The sequence below is a fragment of the Dioscorea cayenensis genome, chromosome 10, assembly GCF_009730915.1.
Source record: "Dioscorea cayenensis subsp. rotundata cultivar TDr96_F1 chromosome 10, TDr96_F1_v2_PseudoChromosome.rev07_lg8_w22 25.fasta, whole genome shotgun sequence".
Taxonomy (NCBI): domain Eukaryota; kingdom Viridiplantae; phylum Streptophyta; class Magnoliopsida; order Dioscoreales; family Dioscoreaceae; genus Dioscorea; species Dioscorea cayenensis.
The window spans coordinates 10,687,312-10,695,981 of record NC_052480.1 but is presented as its reverse complement, the minus strand read 5'-3'; the positions used below and the strand labels follow the sequence as shown (position 1 = coordinate 10,695,981).

General features: G+C 41.1%; 1 non-coding gene across 1 annotated transcript; it reads left to right on the top strand.

Annotated features, from left to right (window-relative positions):
* The first annotated feature begins 3,066 nt into the window (after positions 1-3,066).
* Positions 3,067-3,173, top strand: LOC120271259. Its single transcript, XR_005539878.1, has one exon. It is a non-coding gene; the product is annotated as a small nucleolar RNA R71 (small nucleolar RNA).
* The last annotated feature ends 5,497 nt before the right edge of the window (positions 3,174-8,670 follow it).

Genomic DNA, 8,670 nt, shown 5'->3' with positions numbered 1-8,670 from the left:
CCTTAGCAAGATCTCCTCCAAAATAGGTGCATTATGATCCACATTGGCCTATTTCCTTCATACTCGGCCTCACAACCCTACCTGCATAAAAGTAACATAAAAACACACATATTAATGTAAAAACCTGAGAAAAGTAATGCTCAACATAAGGAATGAACGCTTCGCATTCATATCGCACAAGCACTTATCAGGGACCTTCCAACTGGACCAAAGGGTTAGGTCTATTATAAGGAAGAGATTTATCACTTGGAATCCCTAGAGCTCATTGCAACTCTATGCGAGTGCGAGGTGTTGAGATTGTTCGATTTGTCCTCCGGGACATGTATAGAGTTAGGCATAGTTGACCTTAGATTTGGGACTATGTAATTAAGGATTTCCATGACTCACCATTGCATTGATTAGAAAGCATAATAGAGGGTTCTTGCACTTGAAACAATTATCCTAGGTGGAGCATTATCTGGGTACCCCATCTTTATCGATTGCCTTACCCCCTTCTTTACTTTTTTTGCTCTTTCTTGTTGCTTTTATTGTTGAGAATTGAATCATTATCACTCTCCTTATCATTGATTTTTTTCACATAGCTAAGAATCAAATTAAGTGTTTTTACTCCCCTACTCCCTCGTGGATTCAACCCCGCTCACCCCGGATTATTACTCGACAAACCTGCACTTGCGGGATATACGCAAGGGGACCTTGTCACTTTTAAAGGTAGAGGGCTAGTTATCGAAAGACAGTTACCACACAAGGGTTCATCACCCTTGTTCCATTCTTGTACATCCCCATTAGCCTTGGGGCGTTTCTTATGGCATCTCCTTGCTCGCTTTATCTTTCAGAGCATCTTCTTCACCATCCCCGGGTAGATTGTACCTTTTCCTCTAGACCAAGCATCAATACTTCTTCATTTTCCACTCCTTGGTCTAGCAACCCTCAGACGGGTCCGGATTCATCATTTCCTCACATATTCATCAATCAGCTCATCAATAGTGTCAAGGAAATATAGAGTGTCATCAAAATCAATAGAATGTTGCATGGTTTAGGTAAGGCTGTATGTCCACTTGTCGTCACATACCCTTAGTGTCAACTCCCCACCATCCATATCAATCAGAGCTTTAGAAGTGTGCAAGAATGGCCGTCCAAGTATCAGCGGAACATCGATATCCTTAACAACATCCAAAACTAGAAAGTCCACAGGAAATATATACTTGTCGACCTTCACGAGTACATCTTCAATGATGCCCCTCGGATGCCTAACTATTTGGTCTTCCAATTAAAGTATCATCCGAGTGGGTCTAGGATCTCCCAAGACTAGCTTTTGAAAGAAGGTGTAAGGCATGACGTTGATACTAGCCCCGGAATCCGCCAATGCCTTGTCTTCAGCTAGGTTACCAATGTTGCACGGGATGATGAAGCTTCCGGGGTCTCTCTTCTTGTTCGGTATATTCTTTTGCAACATTATCGAACAAGAGGCATCTACGATCACTGATGCACTCTAATCCAACTTCCTCTTGTTGGTCAAAAGATCCTTCAAAAACTTTGCATACCGAGGCATTTGAGACATATCCTCCACAAAAGGAATGCTAATGTGTAATTACTTGAATAGACCCAATAAGTTATTGTATTTCTTTTTATTTTGGTCATTCTTCAATCTTGAAGGGTAAGGGATTCTTAGCTTGTAAGGTGGGGGTGCCACCTCTTTCTCATTGGCTTTATCGTCAACCTTCATGGACCTTGGATACTTCAACATTGGTCTTCTCATTTGGAAGCCTACCTTCAACCTCACAACCACTTCTCAAAGTTATCGCCTTCACATGTTCCCTCATATTAGTCTCACTATTACTAAGCAAGCTTCCTTGAGGTCTCTTTGATTATGACTTCGCAATTTTCCCCACTTGATTCTCTATATTGTACAATGAAGTGGTGTGGTTGCAAAGTATATCTAGGATCACGGAGGCACTCTCCTCCAACTTCCTTTTGTTGGTCAACAAGTCTTTCAAGAACTTCGCATACCTAGGCATTTGGGATATTGCCCTCAACAATGGGAATGTTTATGTGTAATTGCTTAAACAAACCCATAAATTTCTTTGTACTCGCTTCATCCGCTTGGTCATTCTTCAATCTAGAGGAGTAAGGAATTCCTGGCTTGTAGGGTGGGTGTCCCACCTTCTTCTTTTTGTTTGCTCTTTCCTCAACCTCCACGACCTCGGGTGCTTCAACATTGGTCTTTTTCACTTGAAAGCTCTACCCTAGACCTTCACGCCCACTCCTTAAAGTGATCGCCTCAAATGTTCCAGATGGATTGGTCTCTGTGTTACTTGGAAAGCTTCCTTGTGGTTTCTCCGATAGAGACTTTGCTATTTGCCCCACTCGATCCCTCTAGATTGTGCAATGAAGTGGTGTTGTTAGAAAGTGTATCCTCGACCGATTGAAACAATGTACCCGATGATTGCACAAATTGGGTCAAAGATTTCTCTAAGTCGGTCATTCGGGTCTCCAACCCTGAAACTCGATTATCCATGTTTGGTGATTGTTGTTGTTGAAAACCCGGTGGTGCCATGGCCTTTTGCTCGCCCTTTGGTTACTCCATGAAAATTATGCGATGACTCTTCCAACCAGGATTGTAGGTGTTGCTATATGGATTACCTTGGTTCCTCATTGCATTACCCATATGGTTCCTCATTGCATTACCCACAAAATCAACTTGCTCTGTGGAAGATGTATCACTAATAGAGATTGGGCAATCAGATGGAGCATACCCTCGACAGTACCCGGTGAAAGTAATCACGACCACCACTTTATTAGAAGTTAGAATGTGTAACTTCTTACTAAATGATTCCACTTGGGCTGCTAAAGTAGTGACTGCATCTATTCCATGGAGCCCGCCCCACCATTTTTTCCTTTTTCTGCAGCATTCCATCGTAGTCGTTTATGGCTATCTCCTCTACTAACTATCGGGCTTCTTTTAGGGTTTTTACTCCCCCATTATACCTCCCTGCGGTGATATCTAGCAATTGCCTTGTATTCAGATTCAACCAATTATAGAAAGTCTGAATAATTATCCATTCAAGAAATCTGTGTTGTAGGCACCTTCGTAAAAGATCCTTGAAGCACTCCCATGTCTCAAACAATAACTCAAGATCCATCTGTACAAATGACGATATCTCATTACAAAGCTTTGCCGACTTTCCCGGAGGGAAGTATCTTGCAAGGAACGCTTCGACCATCTCATTCCAAGTCATGATGGATGCTTTTGGTAAGGAATAAAGCCACTGCTTGGCTCTTCCTTTAGGAGAGAATGGAAAAGCCCTCAATTTGATAGCATCATCCCATACACTGTTGATCTTCAGCATGTCACAAACTTCCAAGAAGCTCTCTATATGATTGTTTGGGTCCTCATCGGCCAAACCATTGAACTACGCTGACTACTGAATCATCTGGATGAATGATGGCTTCAGCTCAAAATTCAAAGCTATAATCGAGGGTCGCACAATACTCGATTGTGTGCCCAAAACTGAGGGTCTGGCACAATCAGAAAGTGTCCTCTATTGCTCATTCTGTTCTGCCATGTTATCTGACCCTTCAACTTCTACTCCAGCTTGATTGGACGGTTCTTGTACAAGTTATTTTTCCCTTCTTCTGAGTGTATGTTCAAGTTTAGGATTACTTTCAACTAGTATCGAAGGGTTTCCTCGGGTCATAACCTGGAGCTGCACCAAAAGAAAGAAAACAAATTGGAACGATGATGGAATAAGAAGGTATGAAATAGAATGAATAAATGAATAACTAAGATAGCAAAGTGCAAAATATCTCTAAACGGCTACTCCCGGGCAACGGCGCCAAAAACTTGATGCACCCTTTGCGTGTGACCCCGCAAGTGCACGGGTTGTCGAAGTAATAAATCCAAGGAAAGTTGGTATCGTATCCATAGGTAGTAAGGAATAAAAACACCAATATTACTATTTAGACAAGCGAAGATGAAACAATAATTGTGTTTATAAGGTCTAATGTAAACAAGAATAAAAGAAACAAGAAAGAGAAGCACAAGTAAGTGAGAGAAAAGACAATTGCTAATAAGTGGGGTACTGGGATATTGTTCCACCTAGGATTATTGCTTCAAGTACAAAACCAACTATTATGCTTCATAAATAATGCATTAATGAGTCGTGCAGATCCAACAATATATGGTCCCAAACCTAAGGTCAACCGTGACTAACTTTACAGTATGCCCCGGTGGAGAAATCGATCAGTGTCAATGCCTCATACTTTATATAGTTGTAACATGCTCTAGGGATTCCAAGTGTTAAACTCTCTTCCTATCTATAGACCTAACCATTTGGTCCAGGTGAAAGGCATTTAGTCACAATTAAGCCATAGATACTAGAGTTCACTTCAACACTTCACTCTGTCGCTCACGTAACTAAGCACCAGCGGAGTTCATCCTCTTGTACTTCACTCTATTGTGACCGCAAAGAACTCGACAAAATGGCGATAGGATAAATCACGTCGGAAGGAAAAGGGGACGCTCCACTACCTCTCGACTCACCCTCTCGACCCTCTCCAATCTAGCTTTCTCTAACTCTCATGGTGTGTCATTCACTCACAAGGGTTACCAATATGAACTCTGAACCCTAGTATCACTCTAAAGGAGTATTCAATCAATCAAACATTCAAGATTGGAACTCAATTGAAACATCAATTAAGGAAAGTATAATATAAATACCTGCTATAGTAAATTACTACAGTATTTTACTATAATAACTTGCTGTAGTACTGACCAAAAACATTCCCGAATCCATGTTTTTCATCGAGGTAACATAAACAGGCATACATTTATGCCATAGATTGTGTTGCTTCTTCAATAAATGGCCTCATTGGTGAAGATGGACAAATCGGGATACTCGAATGTGACTGCCTTTGTGCCCCTCTAAATTATTGTAATTGGTTGAATACATGGAGGTTGGCACACATTCTTACATCTTGAGCCCGATTTGTGTCATCGCATTTGTTCCTTACCAAGATTTCATCAAATAGTGCATTCACGATCTATATTGGGTTATTTCTTCAACATTCGGCTTCACAACCCTACATGCATAAAAGTAACACAAATGCACAAGTATTGGCTCTAAAACCTAATAAAAGCAATGTTCATCATAAGGAAAGAATACTTCACATTCTTAAAACACAAGCATTTATCACACTGTAAGACCGATCGAACTCAAAGGACGAGAACACCTCTAATGTGAGTATGCGGATAGTTGGTTCTTGAATAAGTAATAATCTTCTCCAGCTACACATGGCGAAAAGCTCCTCTACCTCATCTGCCATATCACCAGCTATCTAAATCTCTCTCAATACATCTACATCGAGAAACGTATCCGTCCAAACTTCGACTTTGCCAACCTCGTAAATTGAGCGTGGTGCTTGGGGATCGCTGAATTCCATGTGTTGAGCCCTCGGTGATGGCTCTCGGGATGCTTGCCATCTTGCTTCTTTGATCTGGAGGCCATATTTGTACGATTTTAAACAAAAAATTGATCAAAAGCACTCACAAATTAATTCTGCAGAAATCCACACGCCTGTGTACATCCACGGGGCGTGAAAACCGCACTAACCGCATGCTAGAAATATACAACACCAAATCATTTCTAAACTATTTCTAAGCATGCAGAGATCATCTAATCATAGAAACGAAGCAACATTCACCATTTTACTCAATCAAAACCATGTTTGGTGAAGAGACGAGAAAAAGAAGTTTTACCAACGAGATGAAGATGACAACTTTGAAATCTGCCTGAAAACTCAAACAAAATCCCTCTAAATCGATGGGGCAAGGTCAAGAAAGTACAAGGATGTGTTCTCAAAGTATTTGGGAGTGAGGAAATGAAGAAATATGAAGAGGTTTAAAGAAAACCAGCTGCTATTGAATTTCCAGTACATCCACGCGCGGTGGAAATTACCCACGCCTGCAGTGATTCCTACAAGAGAGCTTCATAAAGGCGGGAGCCTTACGCCCCATCGGTTTCTCGGGATGACATTCCTTTCCTCTCGAATGCAACCACATGCGCGTGATGGAAATTTCCAGACGGCGTGTACCCATCCGAGGGGCATCACGCACGCCCCTATGGTTTCTTTGTCCAATTGAGAAAATTCTCTAAGTGTTTCACACGCCCGTGTGGAAATTCCAGACGAGCGTGGACCTTCACAGGGCCTCTCATATGGTCAACACCACAACCCTATACTTTTTCGGGATGGAGGAGACTCTCTTTGTAGAGATTTACACGGGCATATGGAAATTACCCACCCCTGTGTGTTTGTCACAGGATCATCCACAGGGGCAGATGCTCACCTCTGTGTATTTTCGGGAAAAAATCTTTAAGTCTCTACAAAGAAACACATGCCCGTGTGGAATTAATGCACAGACGTGTGACTATCATGAGGTCATTCCCAGGGGTGAGTCTACGCCCCTGTGCCTTCTCTATAAGAGCTCATAGTAGAGACACACGCCTTTCTTAAAATTGCATATGACCATGTGTATTCTCTGGATGACTTAGAAAAATATACAGGCTCTATAGAAAATTCTTGAACATGTATACACACTCGTAGCTTGCCTCTATGATCCAAAATATGCTCGTACAACCAGCAACTTTGCCACACACATTTAAGCATATGATAACACCAAATAATCCACAAGAAAATCACAGCAAATGCATCTAAAAGATCTAGACACCAACACTCAAGCCCTTTATTCATGCAAACACTAGAGTAAAACTAGAAAAAGCAGTAAAAACTTGGGTTACCTCCCAAGAAGCGCTTGTTTAATGTCACTTAGCTTGATGTACTTCATCTTACCTCACGGGAGCTCATAAATGAAGGTTTCCTTCTTACCCATAACTTGGAAGCATGATGAACATAATCTATTGAAGGTAGAGGAGAGTTATCGAACTTGTTCCATTCTTGCACATCTCCATCGGCCTTAGGCGTTTCTTGTGGCGTCTTCTTACACTGCTTCAATTTTTGGAGCACCTTCTTCATAGACCAAGCATTAAAAACTTCTTCATCCTCCACTTTTTGGTCTATAACCCTTCGTACAGGTCCGGATTCGACATTCTGCACATATTCATCGATTAGTTCATTGGTAGTGATAAGTTCTTGTGTATTAGCAATACAAAGTATTATTTTCTTATGATGTGCATTACTTTTATCAGGTTTTAGTGCTAATACTTGTGCATTTGTGTTACTTTTATGCATGTAGGGTTGTGAAGCCAAATGTTAAAGAAAAAGAAAATGTAGATCATGAAATGCACTATTTGATGAAATCTTGGAAGAAGAAAACTTGAAGATACAAGTCGGGCTCAAGATACGTGAATGTGTGCCAACCGTCATGAATTCAAGCAATCGCAATGACTTGGAGTGGCAGCAGAGCGGTCACATTCGGCTGTATCCCAATTTGTGCATTGATAGCAAAAATCTTCACCAATAAAGGCAGTTTATTTCGTGAAGAGACACGATCTACGGACATAAATGTGTGCCCGCTTATGTTACCTCGATGAAAAACATGGATTCGGGAGTATTTTTAGTGGAGTATTGTAGCAAGTTACTATAGTAAAAACCACTTTAGAAATCACTCGTAGAAGTTACCGCTCATAGCCCGTCGAAAAATCGAGATTCTAGAGAATCCACACGTCATGTGAAAAATCTACATGCCCGTGTGGATGCCCCGATTCCAACCTATTTAAAGTCGCGATTCAGCCCGATTTCAGGATCTTTCTTTCCATCTTTTCCCCAACTCTTGAGGGGATTTCGGCTAGGGTTTTTGCGAGGTATTATCAAGGATTTTTGGAGGGGTTCTACGGCCTTGACACGCGTTTCTCTTCAAAGATAGTTATTGGGGAGCTTTCATCGGCACATATCCGACGAGGTGTGCCCCGAAGGCTTGATAATGGGACCTTCAAAAAGGATGAAACCACTCTATAAGACCATTGACATGACGACCGAGGGGGTTTTCCTATGAATTACTTGTTTTTACTTTCAATTTTACGATTGATTGTATCTTGCTCCATGGAGAGCTAAACCCCCTACCGGGTACTTGGATTTATGAACCTTAGGATGCATTTGTTTCATTAATCTTTTTATTATGATTTCCTTAATTGATGTTTTTAATTGAGTTCCAATCTTTAATTCTTGTTGAATAATTTCTCCCATAGAGTGACACTAGGGTTGAGAGTTCACTTTAGTAATTGACAACGTCCAGTATATGCACTGTAAACCGCAAGTGCACGGTGTCGAAGTAATAATCCCGGATGATGTGTGTATGTGTATCGACACATCCAAATATGTATGTAGCGCAAGTGCACGGTGTCGAAGTAATAAAATACTCGTGAGTCAGGTAGTAGAATCCACAGGGAACACGGCTACTAGTATTAACTTCTTCTCTGCTTTCTAGCCTAATGATAAATGGAAAGATGTGGTGATCTAATGTGCGAAGAAATGAATACCAAAAATGAATATGCAAGGGTGAAATGGATGGAATCTCAATCAGTAAAACTGGGGTATTCGGGCAATGCTCCCCCTAGGATTCAGGTATTAGGTACCGAATAAGCAAAGTGTTTCTATGATGAGTAAGTTAAGTCATGGAAATCCAAAAATAATCAGATCCTGTCTCCAGATCACTAA